This window comes from Balaenoptera physalus (genome assembly GCF_965194825.1).
Source record: "Balaenoptera physalus genome assembly, chromosome: 8".
In the NCBI taxonomy this organism is placed as follows: Eukaryota; Metazoa; Chordata; class Mammalia; order Artiodactyla; family Balaenopteridae; genus Balaenoptera; species Balaenoptera physalus.
Genome location: NC_138887.1, coordinates 17,963,829 through 17,986,288, shown reverse-complemented (window position 1 = coordinate 17,986,288; position 22,460 = coordinate 17,963,829). Strand labels below are relative to the sequence as shown.

General features: G+C 38.0%; 2 protein-coding genes and 1 long non-coding RNA gene across 16 annotated transcripts in view; 1 reads left to right on the top strand and 2 right to left on the bottom strand.

Annotated features, from left to right (window-relative positions):
- The window catches only part of LOC309666305, a 386,060-nt gene that overhangs the window by 70,446 nt on the left and 293,154 nt on the right, over positions 1 to 22,460 (top strand). The window lies entirely within an intron of this gene.
- SRPK2 (SRSF protein kinase 2) overlaps positions 1 to 22,460 on the bottom strand; it is a gene marked incomplete at its 5' end in the record, with an annotated part of 247,870 nt that overhangs the window by 202,604 nt on the left and 22,806 nt on the right. The gene's annotated exons all lie outside the window — the stretch shown is intronic.
- The window catches only part of PUS7 (pseudouridine synthase 7), a 125,052-nt gene continuing 124,565 nt past the window's right edge, over positions 21,974 to 22,460 (bottom strand). The window contains exon 18 of the mRNA XM_082473534.1: positions 21,974 to 22,342. The gene's annotated coding sequence lies outside the window, so the exon portion shown is untranslated. The remainder of the gene's footprint in view (positions 22,343 to 22,460) is intronic.

Below are 22,460 nucleotides of genomic sequence, written 5' to 3'. Positions count from 1 at the left end.
CATATAGCTGTCCAGTTCTCCCAGCACCACTTATTAAAGAGGCTGGGGCTTCCCTGGTGGTGCAGTGGTTGAGAGTCTGCCTGCCAATGCAGGGCACATGGGTTCGAGCCCTGGTCTGGGAGGATCACACATGCCGCGGAGCAACTAGGCCCGTGAGCCACAACTACTGAGCCTGCGCGTCTGGAGCTTGTGCTCCGCAACAAGAGAGGCTGCGACAGTGAGATGCCCGCGCACCGCGATGAAGAGTGGCCCCCGCTTGCCGCAACTAGAGAAGGCCCTCGCACAGAAACAAAGACCCAACACAGCCAAAAAGAATAAATATAAATAAATAAAAAAATTAAAAGAGGCTGTCTTTTCTCCATTGTATGTTCTTGCCTCCTTTGTCATAAATTAGGTGCCCATATGTGCGTGGGTTTATCTCTGGGCATTCTATCCTGTACCATTGATCTATCTTTCTGGTTTTGTGCCAGTACCATACTGTCTTGATTACTGTAGCTTTATGGTATAGTTTGAAGTTGGGGAGCTTGATTCCTCCAACTCCGTTTTTCTTTCTCAAGATTGCTTTGGCTATTCGGGGTCTTTTGTGTTTCCATACGAATTGTAAAATTTTTTGTTCTAATTCTGTGAAGAATGCCATTGGTAGTTTGATAGGGATTGCAATGAATCTATAGATTGCTTTGGGTAGTATAGTCATTTTCACAATATTAATTCTTCCAATCCAAAACAACAAAATCTTGATCCAGAAAGCATACTCTAGCTATTGAGAAAAAATTCATTACTACAGAATGAACAGAAGAAAGTTAAATGAGTTCTGACATGTAAAACTTAAGTCTTTAAATTTAGAGTTCATTCATTCAACGACTATTTATTAAAATGCACACAACATTCTAAGCACTGATGTAGGCCCTGAATTTTCAGAACGTTTGAATAGAGCACACAAGGCCCCTGGTCTCACAGAGCTTAAGTCTAGTAGGGAGATGAGCAAAAAGCACAAAAGGCAATGGAAACTTCCTGTAAGCACTAAAGAGGAAAAGACACACTGCTCCAAGAGAACACAACCGAGGAGGCACTGTAGATGGGATGGTCATGAAAAAATTCTCTGAGGTACAACATCAAAGCCGATGGCTTAAGGAAGAACAAGAAACCAGCCAAATGAAGAGTAGGGAAAACAGCAGCACAAGGCCACAGGCAGCCAAGAGCCCAGGGCCACCATGAATGAGAAAATGAAACAAGGGCAAGTGATGAAAGATGGTATTTTAAAGTACTAAGAAGCACACATATTCCTACACAATACACCATTACATGGGAAAAGTACATTCTTGACAGCCACCTACGTTTATCCACCTAACAAAACTAAATCAAACATGAAGCCAAAAGTTGCCAGGGAAGAGGAAGGGGAAGTACATACATACAATCAACAGAACTGTACATTAGTCTGCTCTTTTTAAAGGCAATCTAAATGTAAGCTTTTATGTACAGAATGGATAAACAAGGACCTACTTATAGCACAGAGAATTACATTCAACATCCTATGATAAACCGTAAAGGAAAAGAATATTTTAAAAAGGATGTATAGGGCTCCCCTGGTGGCGCAGTGGTTAAGAATCCGCCTGCCAATGCAGGGGACACGGGTTCGAGCCCTGGTCTGGGAAGATCCCACATGCCGCAGAGCAACTAAGCCCATGTGCCACAACTACTGAGCCTGTGCTCCAGGGTCCGTGAGCCACAACTACTGCACCTGCGAGCCACGACTCCTGAAGCCCGGGCGCCTAGAGCCCATGCTCTGCAACAAGAGATGCTACCGCAATGAGAAGCCCAGGCACAGCCACAAAGACCCAACGCAGCCAAAAATAAATAAATTAATTAATTAAATAAATTTTAAATAAATAAACAAAAAGGACGTATACATATATAACTGAATCACTTTGCTGAACAGCAGAAATTAACACAACACTGTACATCAACTAAACTGCAATTTTATTTCTGTAAAGATTAAAGAAAAAGTCTTCTATTGAATTTTTAAAGACTTCTTAAAGTCTCTTATTGAATTTTTGTTACAATATTGCTGCTTCTTTTTTTTTAATGTTTTCTGGGGGTTTTTTTGGCCATGACGCAGGTAGGATCCCAGCTCCCCAACCAGGGATCAAACTCACAACCCCCTGCCCTGCCCCCCCTCCACATTGGAAGGCAAAGTCTTAACCACTGGACCGCCAGGGAAGTCCCAAACCTCAATTAAAAAAAAAAAAAAACCTGATAAAAATAAAGACAATCTAAAAATAAATAACAGAAACTATAGCATTGCTCTTACCTTTAGACTCAACAGACTCCTATTTACCAAAAATTAACTCTTCCTCCTCTCAGAACTAACTGCACAAAAGATATCTGCAGAAGGGACGTTTGTAAAATAAAAAATAAGAAACCACCAAAAAGCCTACAAATATGTAACTATATAAATTGTGATGCATTAAGTTTACATCAGAAAGATGAGTATAGATTAAATAATACCCAAAATGTTTACTTTATCAAGTATTAAATAATGACATTTAGTTTGTATATATGGACAAAATGCAAAATGTATATATCGTTAAATTTTTTAACTTGAAGTCACAAATAATTAACATTTTGTAATCACTAGCTGCTCTGCTCAGGATTATTTATGCTCAGTTGTGTCTATTTTAATTCAAAAGATGCAGAAAAGAACAAAAAGTACTGTTAACAAAGATTCATTCCGGCTTTTCAGAATTAACAACTGCTAATATTACAAAAAATAGCTAAATTAACCCTTTAAAACAAACGCAAGTCCCAATCTCCTCTCCTACTTCCAAACAGCAGTTAACTTTCTGGTGTAACCCTGCCAGTCCATTTTCATAAAGTTTATAAGAGAAGAGAAACAGAGAGAGAAGAGAATATACACATATCCATCAACAATATATAGTACTGAGTTGTTGGACAACTTCACAAAGGTGCTACACTTTTGTGTCAGGTATCAAACTTTCTGATTCAATGCTGTGTGTACAGCTGATAAAAATACCAATAGATCTACAGCATTTACAATAATCATGGAAATATAACCCGTATTGATAAACACAGATTTTTCCCAATTTTTTCTATCACACAGTTCTACCATTTGTTTTCTTAAAAAGTATACACTTATTTTTATTAAGTTAAATAACATTACTTACTAACTAGATGATTATTAAACTTCTAATAAAGCAAGGCAAATAAAAATAATTCCCCAAATCACCACTGATTACTAGCTTCTATCAACTAATAAACCAAATAACTGCAGTAATGCTCAGTTTTTAAATACAACTATAAACTAATCATCCAACTATCAAAAATCAATTCGGCTTTAAAATGAACAATGCATATCACATAAAAATAAAATCTATATTAATTTTTCAAATTAAAAAGCAAATATTGGACTTCCCTGGTGGTGCAGTGGTTAAAAATCCACCTGTTAATGCAGGGGACACGGTTCGATCCCTGGTCTGGGAAGATCCCACATGCCACAGAGCAACTAGCCCGTGTGCCACAACTACTGAGCCTGCGCTCTAGAGACCGTGAGCCACAACTACTGAGCCCGTGTGCCACAACTACTGAAGCCCACGCACCTAGAGCCTGTGCTTCGCAACAAGAGAAGTCACCACAATGAGAAGCCTGCTCAACGCAACAAGAGTAGCCCCCGCTCACCGCAGCTAGAGAAAGCCCACATGCAGCAACGAAGACCCAATGCAACAATAAATAAATAAATAAATAAGCAAGCAAGCAAGCATATATTAAAGACATAAGCACAAAATGTTTATTTGTGGACAAAAATCTAATGTACCTTGTTGATGACTTATACTATTTCTCCTGCAATTTTCTTAAAACTACATTCAGATATTGATTTGTTGCCATCTACTGGTTAAAATCGTATTTCGATAATGTTATTTCACCTCAAATATTCACTACAGTCCAAAATATCTTAGCAGGGACTTCCCTGGTGGTCCAGCAGTTAAGAATCCGCCTTCCAATGCAGGGAACGTAGGTTTGATCCCTGGTAGGGGAACTAAGATCCCACATGCTGCAGGTCAACTAAGCCCATGCACTGCAACTACTGAGCCCGCGTGCCACAACTAGAGCCTGCGCACCACAACTAGAGAAGCCCGCGTATCACAACGAAAGATCCCACGTGCTGCAACTAAGACCCGATGCAGCCAAATAAATAAATTAAAAAATTTTTTTTAAATCTTAGCAGTGTTCTTTGTAAAATTTTATAAAACTACTGTGATGAATTCAGCTTTGGAGAAGTTTTTAAAGCTATATCATGAGTTAATGGTACCTTGACTTCTAACAATATCCTCACATAAAATTTTCATTCATGTGTTAAGACTGTTTTAAAACTAAAATACAATGGTAATTTGTGAGAACTATAAAAATCTTTATTTAATTAAAATACTTTGGGAATTTTTTTTTTCTTTACAATTCAAATGTTTATACGCCCCTATTTTCTAGAATATTGGAGCTAGAGAATTCAGGATATTTCCACCTTTTCACAGCTGAGTTGTTAGAATAAGGATCCAAAAAAAAAAAAAAAATCCATATACTACATTTGTTTATTTTGCACTTTAAGTTACTTTTACTCTACAGCAGTCCCTCCCCTCTCCTTCTTCCCTTTTTTTCTTTTTTATTATTATTTTTTTCTTCTTCACTTTTTTTTACACAATTATTGATGGAAGAAAAAGCCAGCTGTCCCACTGCACTGCTTTTTAAAACCACCCTTTTAGCTACCCAGATTTAAAAAGCATTACAAACAAATGTAACACATGGACTTATTTTTGGATCCCAATTCTAACAAATCAACTGTACAATGACTAAGTAATTGTGGAAATGTGTATATAGATTGGGTTTTAGATGACAACAAAGAATTTTATTAATTCTGTTGGATATAATAAGGCATTGTGATTATGCACAAGAAAATGTACAAATCTTGTAGACACTGCTATGAATTGAATTGTATCCCCTCTCCCCAGCCCAAAATTCATACACTGAAGTCCTAAACCAACAATGTGATAGTATTTGGAGATGGGGCCTTTGGTAAGTAATTAGGTTTAGATGAGGTCATGAGGGTAAGGCCCTTATGATGGGATTAGTGCCCTTATAAGAAGATATATCAGAGAATTTACTCTCTCTCTCCAAGTGAGAACGCTGCCAGAAAGCTGTCTGCAAACCAGGAGGATGGCCCTCACCAGAACCCGACCTTGCTGGCACCGTGATCTCAACTTCTAGCCTCCAGAACTGTGAGAAAATAAATTTCTGTTGTTCATGCCACCCAGTCTATGGTATTTTCTTATGGCAGCCCATGCTGAAACAGTCATGCATATGGAAGTATGTAGGAGTGAAATAATGTACCTGATACATGCTTTAAAACATATTCACAAAACGGGAAAAAAATAGAAGAAATGGAGCAAAACTAATAATTTTTTAATTTAGGCGACAGGTGCTTGGGATTTAATATGCTATTGGCTCAACTTCTAAGTTTCAAATTTCTCATAACTAAAAAAAAAAGAAAACTTTAAAAAATAAAGAAGAAAATGCTTTTCAATGTAATTCCTATAACTGAAACCTGAAAATGCTTTAAGATAAACACAGTACTAATCTGAAATTATTATGAGGCAAAAATATAAGTTGACTTGAAACTTTATCTTTGAATAAATTTGGGGGAAATTGTTGCAGGATTTTTTAAATAATCTGTCTCACCTAAGAGTCTCAAGTTAAAAGCACTGACCTTAACTGTTCATGTTCTAATTATGTAACTTGTCCAAATTATTTACCTGCTTAAATGTCAATTACAAAAGAGAAATCATAATTTTGGGATCCTTTTGTAAAGAGAGGTTTTCATTATTGCTGAAATACTTTTAAATTATTGATTTTTTTGTTTAGAAGTTAACTTTCTTTAACTCTTCTTGATTATTATAATTTTCAAAATACATATTATTCTCAGATTTCAAGTAGACAATACAGTAATCTGAAAATAATAAGCTTTGCTTCTTTCTAATTTGTATATGTTTTGTTTAGTTTTTATATCTGACTGCACCAACATTTACAGAATTAACACCAAGCAACAATGAGGGAGAACTGTCAACCCAATCTAGTTCCTGATTTTAATGGGAATGGTAATATACATAACATTTACCATGATCAAGACTATCATTAAGACTGATTTTTTTAAAATGATTTTAAGGAAAGGTCTTTGAATGTCTGTCTTTGTTGAAAATCCTTTGTAAAATAGGAATAGAAAGACCTTTCCAGGGTTTTCAACAAAGACAGACATTCAAACTTGCTCCTTTGATCCATTTTTGCATTAATTAGTCATGGAAATCCTGTTCTCACACAAAGACCAGTAAGTATAATTTTATCTTTTATGTATAACTCTGGGTCATCATTGTAAATAATATTTAATGTTCTGTGCCCAAAAAACATTCCCTCAGGAATTTTAAATACAGGTATACAGGGCCATTTTTTCTTTTAGTAAAGACCCCAGGCTAGGTTTGGCGTTCTTAGATGTCTGTTTCAATCACCTCCTTCATTCCACAAGCATTTCCTGGTCATGTACTGTGATCCCGGTACTGTGTACCAAGTATAGGAGAATATGATGAGATTAATAGACAGTTCTCATCTTCAAGAAGCTCACACCATCACATTGTGCTAAATACTGTTAACAAAATGCTGAAGGAAGAAATAACATCAAACGGAGATTTCCAGAAAAATTCAGTAATAACTGAGTCTTGAATGCTGAGCGAGACTGTTCATTCAAAGCAGGGCCCAAACAAAACATACACAAATTAGAAAGAAGCAAAGCTGATTATGTTCAGATGGTATATTTTCAGGGACTTCTGTGGCCCCTGAGAATAATACTAAAATACTGTTTGCTTTCTTCCACTGATGGTGCAATAATAATGGTGGGTAAAAGCGCTGGTGCCTTAGCAGGAATCAAAGCAATGATCCCTACCTGTACCAGTGTATACTTCACCACTATCTTAAAAAAAAAAAAAAAAAGGGGGGGCTTTTCACTTAAGAAATCCTTAATGAGGAAGTAAAATTTATTTTTACTAATCTCCACGCTTATACTTTTAAAATTCTGTGTAACAAAATGCACATAAAAACTACTGCTGCCCACCAAAATATGATACCTCTCTCAAGAAAAAGCACTCGGACAACTGTCTGAGTTGTGAGCTGAACGAGCCACTTTTTTCATGAAACATTTTTACTTGAAAGAACATATATACAAACTATGCTTACTCAGACTTGGGTATATGGCAGACATTTTCTTAAAAATGAGTGAAGAGAACCTAACAATTAAAGAAAAACAGATGAAAGTATTTGTTGCTGATGATAAAGTTTAAGGTTTCAAGAGAATATTAGAAATCTATAAAACTTATACCTGCCACCCTAACCGTGACAGGTCTCAATAATTAAACACTTTCTGATAAGATGTTAACAAGTATTAATTTCGGATACTGTATGTGTCAACATTTGGAAGATCTGCATAACTCGGTAAGCTAATATTTTCCAAATGATATTACATAATCATGTATGGAGGGAAAAGTCATTTAAATTGCAAGAAAATCAATAGATTTTAAAGCAACAGTTACGTTAAAGTCCATCAATATGGGTTCAGATTCCACAATACAACCTTTCTTCTAACATTTGCCAAGTTTTAGTGTAGTAATAAAAAATATCCACAATTATGTGAAAAGGCAATAAAAACACTATTCTCCTAACAGGAAACCTATCCAAGGCCAGATTTCCTTCATATATACTTCAATGCAGCGGTCCCCAACCTTTTTGGCACCAGAGACGGTGTCTTCATGGAAGACAATTTTTCCACGGACGGGGTGGGGGGAGGGGGGTGGTTCAGACGGTAATGTGAGCGATGGTTCAGGAGGTAATGCAAGCAATGGGGAGCGCGATGGGGAACGGCAGATGCAGCTTTGTTCACTTCCCCCGCCGCTCACCTCCTGCTTGTGCCGCCAGGTTCCTAAAAGGCCGAGGACCAGTAGTAGTCCTCGGCCTGGGGTTGGGGACCCCTGCTTCAATGCAAACAGTACATCACAATAGACAGAACAAAGAAGTAAATATGAGAATCCAACTGTCTTCTGTTAAGTCAGACGTTTATACAGTCTTACAAAAAGTGTAAAACAATGCCATTTTCTCAGTAAATGTTTGTTTTGGAAAAGTTATTTTTCATTTAAAAAATGTTATTTATGTGACCATGATGTGATCATTTTAAATAACAATAAATTTACTTACAAATAATTTTTAACTTAAGTTAAATTTCTAATAGAGTACATATTGATAAATCTAATACAGTAAATATTGATAATATATAACCCACATAAACAAAAGCTATTTGGGAGTCCTCCATAATTTTTAAGTGCATAAAGCGGTCCTGAGACAAAAATGTTTGAGAATTGCTGATACATGAGTTGAAGAAAAGAGTAATAAGAACATTTCAAATACAAGCTACAACATACAGAGAGCAGTTTTATTATCTTTCACTATAAATGGCATATGTATCCCCAGCCATCCCAGCCTACTCTACATTTTTCCACAATCTAATGTATAGCTACTTATCTATTATAAACTATGAAGAAAACAACCATGACAGTGTTTTTCCAGTGGCGTTCCTGTGATTAAAGGATATGAATTTGTATCAACAATTTTTAACAGCACAGGGGGTTTCTACTGAGATCCCGTTGATCTTCTTTGAAATTCCAAATACTGTGACCTGCAAACAAGCAAAGCACAACCTCTGCCCTCCTTTAAAAGGGCATAACAGATATTTTCAGAACTCATATTTTCAATACTAATTTCCCAACCACAAAACAAATCAAACAAACAAAACACCTTGATGTTAGTTAAAACTTTCTGGGAGGTGTTATAAAATATTGAATAAACATTCACACTGTGAACAGTACAGAGACAGTTATGTCTAAAAGAACAAAGTTAAAACTGTACTATATAATCTTAATAGACTAAATACTAACACTTTAAATACCAGTTTCCTACCAATGATGGAACTCCTTCTTAAAACGGAAGCTTCAAATCTATCTTTTAAAACAAGATCCTTGAAGCACAGTAATTTACTTCTAATCTAAGTAAAGTTAAATAGTAAACGAAGCCAAACAAATGCCTTCTGCTTTAATTTCCCAAGAAATGTTAAAGTGCCATTGAAAGGGATGCCCTGGAAGCTGGCACTGGCCATCTTTCTATTTTAATTAACAAGCTTACCAACTTCTACCTAACCTCATCCACTTTCCAACACTGCAATTCCTCAAACTATCTCTTGGCCTAAAACTCATCAGGCAATCACAAGATTAGCCAGGTCCTAATGAATCTCCTTCTAAATATCCAGAAAGGCTATCTGCATCCAAGACAAAAGACAGGAAAAACTACCCAGTCACCCTGACAACAAATGTCAGTTTTCATCATTCCCTCCATAGGATGAACCATGGACTTCCACAACCTCTGCCTGTTATTCAGTCTGAGACAGAGATGCACATCCCTACAATTAAACATACTAAAACTATTCCAACCTATGAAGGAGTAACAGTCTTTTAAAAATGGGAAATGAGAGGCTTTGTTGAATGTAAAACATTTCCTACTCTCTGGCTTACTAGTGTTAAAATTACTTCACTGTGTCAGTCATAGAAGTCTATAGCACCAAACACAGACCTAAGAAAATTTACTCAAAAAGGTTGGACATTCTCAGATGACACTTTTTTGTAGATCAGATTTATTCTCACAAAACAGCCCTCCACTGGTAGGAAAATCAAAGAAATCGAAAAAAAGAAATATGATGTTAAAATCAGACAAGATAATATGTATGAAAAGTATGTACTTATATATCAGTTTTCAAAGCAATTCTGGGCCCTTTGCAGATTTTATCTACACTATTTGAGAGAAGGGGTAAACATCAATTTGTTATAGCCAACTCCATTCAGAAAAAAGGGGAAGGAGAGTTGTTACAAAGTTACAGGGGAGCTCAAAGGGTCCCCAGTCACTGGGCGCAGGATGCAAATTCCAGGGAGGAAACTCCAGGTTTAGACTACATCCAGTGCCTATCTCTTGGCTAAGGCAAGATCCCCCCAGCTGCACTTCCACTAACACTCTCAATACTGTACGATTTTGCCAAATGAAATTACGGTGCTCTTTTCAAAAGATGATGAAATGAATGATGAACAGCAAAGAAACAACACATGCCCATCAGGCAAGGTGAAGCTAACAACATTTTGAAACACATGTGATTTTTATAACTGATATTCTGGAGATCCACAACCTTTCACATAATATAATAAAACCACACCAGGAAGATGTGACACAAGAGAAAGCAAACAGTTTAATTTCTTTTTTTTTTTTTTTTTTTTTTAATTTATTTATGGCTGTGTTGGGTCTTCGTTTCTGTGCGAGGGCTTTCTCCAGTTGCGGCAAGCGGGGGCCACTCTTCATCGCGGTGCGCGGGCCTCTCACTGTCGCGGCCTCTCTTGTTGCGGAGCACAGGCTCCAGACGTGCAGGCTCAGTAATTGTGGCTCACGGGCCCAGTTGCTCTGCGGCATGTGGTATCCTCCCAGACCAGGGCTCGAACCCGTGTTCCCTGCATTGGCAGGCAGATTCTCAACCACTGCGCCACCAGGGAAGCCCAACAGTTTAATTTCTTAATGATCTTCCATTTATTCATTTCTTTCTGACTGCCATGCAGACATGTAATTAGATATACCTTCTCAAACTAGTATAAAACACCCACACCAAATTATTTCTTTATCAAATGTTCCCTGGGGACTTCCCTGGTACTCCAATGGTTAAGAATCCATCTTGCAATGCAGAGGACGCCAGTTCGATCCCTGGTTGGGGAACTAAGATCCCATATACGGGGCAAATGAGCCCACGCACCACAACTACTGAGCCTGCCCACTCTGGAGCCTACACACCCGCTGCAACTAATGAGCCCGCACGCTCTGGAGCCCATGCACCACAACTACAGAGAAGCCTCGTCCCGCATGCCACAACTAAGACCCAACGCAGCCAATAAATAAATAAATAAATAAATATTTTTTAAAAAAAATGTTCCCTGGACTCTAAGACATAACTAAATGATTTCCTTCCAGACGCTGTCTATTCTGAGCTTATTTAGAGTAAATAAAATAACTTAAGTTGCCAAAACAACTCGAAGAATGTGTGATATAGTGTCACTCAATTACCACCTGCCATGGATAAGTACTCTAAACTCTTTCCATACATATCAAGTTAACCCTCACAGTAATCTCATGAAGTTAGAACAACCAATGGTTCTCAATCAGGGGTGATTTTTATATCCTGTCCATCTCACCCCCACCCAGGGACATCTGGCAATGTCTGAAGACATTTTTCATGTCAGTCTGAGCAGCTGTGACTGGAATCTACACTGTCAAGGTTAAGAAACCCCATCTATAATTCTCCATTTTACTGATGAAAACAAGTTCAGAGAGATCAAATGACTTTTGCTTAATTCATGTCACACAAGAAGTGGCAGGGACTTCCCTGGTGGTCCAACAGTTAAGACTTCACACTCCCAATGCAGGGGGCCCTGGTTCGATCCCTGGTCGGGGAACTAAGATCCCACATACCACAACTAAACCCACGCGTCTCAGCTACTGAGCCCACATGCTGTAGAGCCCAAGCACTGCAACTAGAGAGCCCGTGCACCGCACTAGAGAAGCTCACTTGCCGCAGCAAAGACCCAGCACAGCTAAAATAAATAAATAAATAAAATGAAATAAATTTTAAAAAATAAAGTTAGTTTAAAAAAAAAGTGGCAGGGACTTCCCTGGTAGTCCAGTGGTAAAGAATCTGCCTTACGATGCAGGGAACGCAGATTCGATCCCTGGTCAGGGAACTAAGATCCCACATGCCGCAGGGCAACTAAGCCCATGTGCCACAACTACTGAGCTCACGCACCTCAACTAGAGATCCCGGGTGCTGCAAACTACAGAGCCCACGGGCCCTGGAGCCTGTGCGCCATAACTAGAGAAGAGAAAACCCACATGCCACAACTAGAGAGAAGCCCGTGCACCACAACGAAGAGCCCTCATGCCTCAACGAAGATTCCACATGCTGCAACTAAGACCCAATGCAGCCAAAAATAAATAAAATAAATAACAAATAAATCTTTTAAAAAAATGTGGCAAAGCTGCATTTTAAATACAAGTCTAATTCCAGAATCCATAATCATAAACATGATTTATGTAAGTGCTAACTATAATACAGTAAAATTTTGAAATTTAAAAATATATACCACTAGTAATAGCATCAAAAATATTAAATTCTTAGGGATAAATCTGACAAAAGATGTGCAAGACCTACACACTGAAAACTATAAAATGTTGCTGAAAGAAATTAAAGACAACCTAAATGAACACAGAATTATCAGGCTCATGGAGCAAACACTCAATATTGTTAAGATGTCATTTATCACAAATTTATTTATAGATTCAATGCAATCCCAATCAAAATAAGCATTTTTTGGTAGAAACTGACAAGCTGATCCTACAATTCATATAAAAATATAAAGGACTTAGAATAACCAAAAGAACTTAGAAAAACAACAAATTTTGAGGACTTATACCACCTGACTTCGAGTCATCATTAAATCTACAGTAATCAACACAGTGTAACAACAAGACAGACAAACAAATCAAGAGTCCAAAAATACAAATAGAAACAGTCCACATATAAGGTCAACTAATTTTCGACAAAGGTGCAAAAGCAATTCAGTGGAGAAAGAATAATCTTTTCTACAAAAAGTGCTGGAAAAACTGGATAGTCATTTGTTTAAAAAAAAAAAAAAAAAAGAACTTTGATCCACAAAGTTAATTTATGTATTTGATGCACAAAAATTAGCTCAAAATAGAAAAAGTAAAAACTATAAAACATCTAGAAAAAAACATAAGAAGGCAATCTTTGTGAAATAGCATGTATATAAAAAGGAAATTTTGGTAAACTGGACTTGATCAAAAATTAAGAACTTCTGTTCTTCAAAAAATGTCAGAAAACGGGGACTTCCCTGGTGGCACAGTGATTAAGAATCTGCCTGCCAATGCAGGGGACACAGGTTCGATCCCTAGTCCAGGAAGATCTCACATGCCACGAAGCAACTAATAAGCCCATGCACCACAACTACTGAGACTGTGCTCTAGAGCTCGCAAGCCACAACTCCTGAAGCCCGCGCGCCTAGAGCCCATGCTCCGCAACAAGAGAAGTCACCGCAAGGAGAAGCCTGCACACCGCAATGAAAAGTAGCCCCCACTCGCCACAACTAGAGAAAGCCCGCACGCAGCAACGAAGACACAATGCAGCCAAAAAAAAAAAAAAAAAAAAAAAAAAAATATTACATTAAAAAAAAATGTCAGAAAGTGAAAAGACAAGCCACAGAATGGGAGAAAATATTTGTAAATCACATAACTGATTAAGGACTTGTACCCAGAATATATAAAAGAAGTCTCAAAGCTCAATAATAAGCAAAGAACCCAATATTTTTTTTAATTGTTAAAATATTTAAACAGACACTTCACCAAACAGGGAATTCCCTGGCGGTCCAGTGATTAGGACTCTGCGCTTTCACTGATGAGGGCCCAGGTTCAATCCCTGGTGGGGGAACTAAGATCCTGCAAGCTGCACATCGCGCCCCCCACTCCCAAAAGACAGACACTTCACTGAAGACAATCTAGGGATGACAAATAAGAACATGAAAAGATGCTCAACAGCATTAGCCACCAGAAAATGAAAATTAACATCATGAGATATCACCACGTACCTATTAGAATGCCAAAATATTAAAAGAGACTGGCCATGCCAAGTATTGGCAGGGATATGGAGGAACTGGATCTCTTAAATAAGCTGGTGGGAAAAAAATGGTAGAGGCTCTTGGGGAAATATGTGGCACTTTCTTAAAAACCTAAAGATACACCTATTATATGATCCAGTTGTCACACATTTACCCAAGAGAAATGAAAGCATATGCCCACAGAAAGACTTATACAGAAATGTTCACCACAGATTCTTTATAAAAGCAAAAACTGAAAATAAATGTCCATCAACAAATAACAAATATAAACAAACTGTGGTATATCCATACAATGGGATCCTACTCAGCAATAAAAAGGAATGAAACACGGATACACTCAACAAGATGGACAAATCTCAAAATAGGTATGCTGACTAAAAGAAACCAGACACAGCAGATACATGCTGTATGGCTCCATTTACATAAATTTAGAAAATGCAAACTAATCTACATGATAGAAGATCAACAAGGACAGAAGGGAAGGATTACAACTTGGCAGAAAGAAACTTCTGCGGGTTATGGATATGTTTATAATTAAGACTGTAATGATGGTTTCACAGGTGTATACATACATCAAAAACCTATCAAATGGGGACTTCCCTGGTGGTCCAGTGGGTAAGGCTCTGCGCTCCCAAAGCAGGGGGCCCGGGTTCAATCCCTGGTCATGGAAGTAGATCCCACATGCATGCCGCAACTCAGAGTCGGCATGCCGCGACTAGGAAGTCCACATACTGCAACTAAAAAGATCCTGCATGCCACAATGAAGATCCCATGTGCTGCAACTAAGACCTGGCACAGTCAAAATAAAATAAATAAATAACTAAAATAATTTTTTTTAAAACCTATCAAATGTGGGCAGTTTATTGTATGTCCATTATACCTCAATAAAGTTGGCAAAAATCCTAAATAAAAAAAGAATGCAAATGGAAATACATACAAAAATCAAAATAGGGGCTTCCCTGGTGGCGCAGGGGTTGAGAGTCTGCCTGCTGATGCAGGGGACGCGGGTTCGAGCCCTGGTCTGGGAGGATCCCACATGCCGCGGAGCGGCTGGGCCCGTGAGCAACAACTACTGAGCCTGCGCGTCTGGAGCCTGTGCTCCGCAACACGAGAGGCCGCGATAGTGAGAGGCCCGCGCACCGCGATGAAGAGTGGCCCCCGCTTGCCGCAACTAGAGAAAGCCCTCGCACAGAAACGAAGACCCAACACAGCCAAAAATAAATAAATAAATAAATAAATAAATAAAAATTTAAGGAAAAAAAATCAAAATAGTACTAGGAGTAAGGGTTCATTTTCAATATCTTCATTTTTTAAATATGCCAACTAAAGAAAACGTGTATCATTTTTTATCTCATGTAATTCCAAAAGGGTCTGCAGTAGTATATAATAAAAGTAGAATAATAAAACCATTAAGCAAGACAGTAAAACTGTAACCAATAAGATTTTAAGAGATAACTGCAAAAGGAAAGCGAAGTCTTCTGTGAAACTTACTCCTTTCCTGAAGTAAAGCTAATCTTAATTTCGTTCATCAAAACATCAGGTAATATCACTCTGTATTCTCCAAAATTTAAGACAACTTATTTTATATTCCCTCATTTTTCATCCTCTTTATCCCATGTATCAGATTTGTTTCCAATTTCAAATTCTCTTTCAAATTCTTTCTTTTTCTGCTGCTGTTGCCTTAAGTCTGAAGTCTCACCAATTCAAATCATTTCTGGAATGAGAATGAATGCATATTAATTGCTATAACAGCCTCCTAGCTTACCTCACTGCCTCGAATTCCTCCTCATTCCAATGCATTCTGAATAATTCTTTTGGAAACTGCTTTCCCAGGGTCACTTTCCTGATGAAGAATCTCAAAATATTAGCTACCTTACTAACAAAAGTCGAAGCTCAAACAAGACCTCAAGACCTTCCACAACCTGCTCTCACCCCAGCCACACTTGTATCCCACCTGTCATCACCTACCCTGGATTCCATGCAATTGAGACTCAGGATCTCTGGGGATGGGGTCAGGGAAGTGGTAGCCTGCATGAATCTCACACTAAGATTTGAAAACCTACTGGTGTAAGAGAGGGTCGTTCCATAATAAATTCTCCCTCCCTCCCTGGCTGCACCTCCCAACACTTTCCCAGAAAGACGTTAAATCCTAGACATACCAAATTATCTGTGGAACCCATCTTGTTCCCTCCCGCCTCCCTGCCTCCTCTCTCAGGGGAATATCATTCTCCTCCCACACAGTTCCCACAAACCCTAACTATGGATCTGACCCGGATGGGGAAAAGCAGGTAAGCTTCAAGTAAACAAAGGGGAAAGGAGGCATAATGAGATGAAATACAGAAAAGTAGAGTATGGGGAAAGTGTAGACAGAGCCAAAAAGAAGCAAGGGAACAAACTGCTGGGCTGGGGCCCAAATACAAATGACATGAAAAAAAAAAAAGTGTAACCAGTCGGCCTTTGCTAAGGAGCTGAAAAATAATTTCTCTAAGCTCAAACTTACTCTCAGGGAGTCTCGAGGGCAGGATGTGTTCACAAGTTCATAAACAAAAGACTGTAGGAAAAAGTAAGAGTGACGCTTACAGTAGGTGGAGGCCTTGGACGCCAGCTATGCCTCAAAGGAGCTACTGCAAAATAGCAAACAGGCATAAAATTTGTTATTATTAGGATGAACACAACATTTTAGCAGTACCAGAGTCCAGAAAATCTGCAGAAATTTGCCTTCAGCTGTCAAGTTCACTACCAGAACTTAGGCTCTCTGAAGGAAAAACCCATATTTATCTCTCATTTCATACACATTTATTGACTCACCATAATGAGTGTATTTCCATTTTAGCCCTTAAGCACTGGTTATGAGTTTCTTACTTTTCAAAAAACTGTACTTCTTAGCTTTCAATGCCATATCCCTCCACCTTTCAGTAACATTCTCACCAGAGGTTGGCTAACTTTTTCTGCCAAGAGCCAGATAAATATTTCAGACTTTGTAAGCAAATGGTCTCTGATGTAGCACAAAAGCACAAAAATAATATGTAAACAAATGAATGTGACTGCTTCAATAAAACTTTACTTGTGGACACTGAAATGTGAATTTCATATAATTTCCATATGTCACAAAATTTTCTTTTGAATTTTTTTTTCAATCATTTAAAAATATAAAAACCATCTTACATGACAGGCCATGCAAACACAGGTGGCAGGGCTGTATTTGGCCAGCCTGCTACAGTTTGCAGACTCCTGCTTACACCCTCTTAAAGGTTCAACAGTACAACCCTTCCATTATTCCTTATTTCTACAGCACTACAATTAACTTTATTTGCAAGTCTTTTTGCTAAGCCCCAACTGTGTGATGGCTTCTAGGTAATGAACAATTAAGCATTCTTCTGACCTAAACACATTCCGTTTCACCCAAATTGGCACTTTGGAAGAAATGAAAACAACTTGCTTATCTAGTTTCTGATTTAAAACACTGAAGGAAGGAAAAGGGGATTTTAAGTAATTGTGTAAATGGAACAAAGAACAATGACAACACTTATATTGATGTCAAGTGTTAAAAAAAGAGTCCATTATGATTAATCTCAATTGTCAGTCCTAATTTCTCTCCCACTGTTTCAAAGCTAAAAACTGAAATGTAGCTTTTGAGTTTGCTAATGAGATATTCTAAACTCATTCTCACATCTTAAAGAAATGCACAAGATCACACTAAAGAAATGAATAATATAATCAAGTATACTGCAACAAATGAGAAAATACTATATATAAGTAAAAGACATTCTATTGTTTAACAACTAGAAGTTATAATGGAAATAAGGTAGAAGATATCTGAAACAACATATCTTTTGAAGGATGAAAACTTTTCTCACATTCATTCATACATATTTATTTTATGCATGAAGAAACTAATGCGTCTGGAACACAAAGTTGGGTAAGAAACAGGTGTCCGAAACAGAAATGGCCTGTGACCCCATGGGCCTAAGTTCTCTATCTGCTCTGGCCAATAACACAGCCACTAGCTGCGTGTGACTATCGACATTTTAATTAACTAATATTAAACAAAATTAAAACTTCAGTTACTCAATCGAACTAGCCACACTTCAAGTGCTCAAGAGATTGCTTGTGGCTACCATATTGGACAAGACAGATAAAGAACATCTCCACCATCACCCACCACACAAAGTTTTGTTGGACAGAGTTGGTTTACAATATGTTACATACTTCCCTTTCTCCGCTGACCGAAACATAAAAATGAAACTTAACTTCTCCCTTTCATGAAAAGGAAAGTATAAAATGTTTACCACCTGCCACCTACCACATGGGAAGTACCATAGTCTTTCTGTACAAGTATTTACTATATTAAAAGCTGAAAAAAACTTCTTCCTAGGATAACTCATACAGCAAAATCATCATCTTGAATGCTTCTACCAGGGTTCTAAAAATTTTACAACATTCTGGAAATGAGTATTCCATCATAACTATTTCAACCTCATTAGCTTTAAACCACTCTCAAGTGCAACTTTAATATCCTCAACTACAGTATCTCATTGTCCTGTAAAGTGAAGAATTCTCAATATCACTCTGATTATCAAACGATTCTCTTTCAAGTGGAAAAGAGCTCCTCCTTGTCACCTCTGCCCTATGCCTGGAATACAGAAAACACTCAAATAATTGTTGCATGAAAGGTCAATGAACTCTAAGTCTTTCTGGTATTGACAAAAACAACACAAAAGCCAGATTCCATTTCATAACTACTGGTATTCAAGAAGCTTTAAGTCTTTTTTTTGTCTTTTTAAAAAATTTTTTATTGGAGTATGGTTTATTTACAATGTTGTATTAGTTTCTGCTGTACAGCAAAGTGAATCATTCATACGTGTGTGTGTGCGTGTGCGTGTGTATATCCACTTTTTTAGATTCTTTTCCAATAAAGGGCATTACAGAGTATTGAGTAGTGTTCCCTGTGCTATACAGTAGGTCCTTATTAGTTATCTATTATATATATAGTAGTGTGTATATGTCAATCCCAATCTCCCAATTTATCCCTCCCTCCTCTTTCCCCCCTGGTAACCTTAAATTTGTTTTCTACATCTGTGAGCCTATTTCTGTTTGTAAATAAGTTCATTTGTACCATTTTTTTAGATTCCACATATAAGCAATTTCATATGCTATCTGTCGTTCTCTGACTTTCTTCACTCAGTATGATAATCTCTCAGTCCATCCGTGTTGCTGCAAATGGCATATTTCATTCTTTTTTATGGCTGAGTAATACTCCACTGTATATATGTACTACACCTTCTTTATCCATTCCTTTGTCGATGGACATTTAGGTTGCTTCCATGTTTTGGCTATTGTAAACAGTGCTGCAATGAACATCAGGGTGCATGTATCCTTTCAGATTATGGTTTTCTCTGGATATATTCCCTGGAGTGGGACTGCTGGATCATATGGCAGTTCTATTTTTAGTTCTTGAAGGAACCTCCATACTGTTCTCCATAGTGATTATACCAATCAAGCAGTTTTTTTTTTTTTAATTTTATTTATTTATTTATTTATTTTTGGCTGTGTTGGGTCTTCGTTTCTCTGCGAGGGCTTTCTCTAGTTGCGGCAAGTGGGGGCCACTCTTCATCGCGGTGCGCGGGCCTCTCACTATCGTGGCCTCTCTTGCTGCGGAGCACAGGCTCCAGACGCGCAGGCTCAGTAGCCGTGGCTCACGGGCTTAGTTGCTCCGCGGCATGTGGGATCTTCCCAGACCAGGGCTCGAACCCGTGTCCCCTGCATTGGCAGGCAGATTCTTAACCGCTGCGCCACCAGGGAAGCCCCAAGCAGCTTTAAGTCTTTGCTGCTCCTTATTTTTTATGGCACTTTGTTGACTGTAGGATTTAAATGGCACCACACATTGGTGGACACAAATTTTCTGGTTCCTAAAAATCAAGGACTTAGGGGCTTCCCTGGTGATGCAGTGGTTAAGAATCTGCCTGCCAATGCAGGGGACACGGGTTCAGGCCCCGGTCCAGGAAGATCCCACATGCCGTGGAGCAACTAAGCCCGTGCGCCACAACTACTGAGCCCACGTGCCACAACTACTGAAGCCCGTGCACCTAGAGCCCACGCTCCACAACAAGAGAAGCCACTGCAATGAGAAGCCCACGCACCGCAACGAACAGTAGCCCCTGCTCGCCGCAACTAGAGAAAGCCCGCGCACAGCAACAAAGACCCAACACAGCCAAAAATAAATAAATAATATTAATTAATTTTTTTTTAAACTCAAGGACTTACTAAAAAGTGAAAAGTCTGCAAGGGGAAAGAAAGTATTACACACCACCCCAGAACTATAAAATTAATCTAAAATTTTCAATTACTTAGCTATGAAATAGAGTAGATTTTAAATAAATATGTGTAAATACAACGGAGTATTATTCAAACTTAATAAAGAAGGAAATCTTGTCACATGCTACAACATGGATGAACCTTGAGGACATTATGCTAAGTGAAATAAGCCAGTCACAAAAAGACAAATATTGCATGACCCCATTTATATAAAGTAGCTAAAGTTGTCAAACTCTTAGAAACATAAAGTCAGTGGTGATTGGTAAGGGTAGGGTGAGAAAGACTGCTGTTTAATGAGTAGAGAATTTCAGTTTTCTAAGATGACAAAGTTCTAGAGTTGTATTACATGTGCTATAGTTATTAACACTACTGGACTGTACACATAAAAAGGTTAAGATAATAAATTTTTTATGCTGTGTTTTTTTACCACAATAAAAAAGTGAACATGTATGAACCACAGTTAACCCTTGAACAACGCAGGGGTTAGAGGCGCAGACCCCTCCAAGTCTCGGCTACTGTAAATATGTAGTGCTGCTATAAACACTAGAGCGCGTGTATCTTTTTGAATTAATAGTTTTCATCTTTTCCAGATATATACCCAGGAGAGGAACTGGTGGATCATGTGGTAGCTCTGTTTTTAGTTTTTTAAGGAATCTCCATACTGTTTTCCTTAGCGGCTACACCAATTTACATTCCCACCAACAGCATAGGCAGGTTCTCTTTCCTCCACACCCTCTCCAGCATTTATTATTTGTAGACTTTTTGATGATAGCCACTCTGACTAGTGTGAGGTGATAACTCATTGTGGTTTTGAGTTTCATTTCTCTAATAATTAGCGATGTTGAGCATCCTTTCACGTGCCTACTGGCCATCTGTATGTCTTCTTCGGAGAAACGTCTATTTAAGTCTTTTGCCTATTTATTTATTTTTTAATTTATTTGGATATTGAGTTGTATGAGCTGTCGGTATATTTTGGTCACACCAGTTGCAAATATTTTCCCCCTTTCTGTAGGTTATCTTTTTGTTTTGCTGATGGTTTCCTTTGCTATGCAAAAGTTCTTAAGTTTGATAATGTCCCATTTGTTTATTATTGCTTTTATTTCTTTTGCTTGGGAGATTGACCTAAGAAAACATTGCTATGATTTATGTCAAAGAATGCTTTGCCTATATTCTCTTCTAAGAGTTTTATGGTGTCATGTCCTATACTTAGGCCTTTAAACCATTTTAAGTTTATTTTTGTGTATGGAGTGAGGGAGTGTTCTAATATCGCTGATGTACATGTGGCTGTCCAGCTTTCCCAACACCACTGCTCGAAGAGACTGTCTTGTATATTCTAGCCTCCTCTGTCCAAGATTAACTGGCCACAGCAGTGAGGGTGGGTTTATTTCTGGGCTGTCTATTCTGTTCCATTGATCTATATTGTCTGTTTTTGGGCCAATACCACATTGTTTTGATTACTGTAGCTTTGGAGAGTAGTCTGAAGTCTGGAAGGATTATGCCTCCAGCTTTGATCTTTTCCCTCAGAATTCCTTTGGCAATTCTGGGTCTTTTGTGGTTCCATATAAATTTTAGGATTTTTCTTGTTCTGTAAAAAATGTTATGGGTAATCTGATAGGGATTCCGTTAAATCTGTAGATTGCTTTGGGTGATATGGCCATTTTTAACAATATTAATTCCTCCAATCCAAGAACATGGGATATCTTTCCATTTCTTTGAATCATCTTCAATTTCCTTTATCAATGATTTATAGCTTTCAACATATAGGTCTTTCACCTCCTTGGTTTATTCCTAGGTTTTGGGTTTTTTTTTTTCTTTCTGGCATGATTTTAAACAAGTTTTTTTTTTTTTTTTTTTTTTTACCTTCTCTTTCTGGTATTTCATTGTTAGTGTACAGAAACACAACAGATTTCTGTACATTAATCTTATATCCTGCTATCTTGCTGAATTCATTTATTAGTTCTAATTTTTGTGCAGAGACTTTAGGGTTCTCTATATAGAGTAATTGTCACTTGCAAATAGTGACAGTTTGACCCCTTCCCTTCCAATTTGAATACCTTTTGTTTCTTTTTCTTGTCTGACTGCTGTCACTAGGATTTCCAATACGACATTAAATAGAAGTAATGAGAGGGACTTCCCTGGTGGCACAGTGGTTAAGAATCCGCCTGCAGGGCTTCCCTGGTGGCACAGTGGTTAAGAATCCGCCTGCCAATGCAGGGGACACGGGTTCGAACCCTGGTCCGGGAAGATCCCACATGCTGCGGAGCAACTAAGCCCGTACGC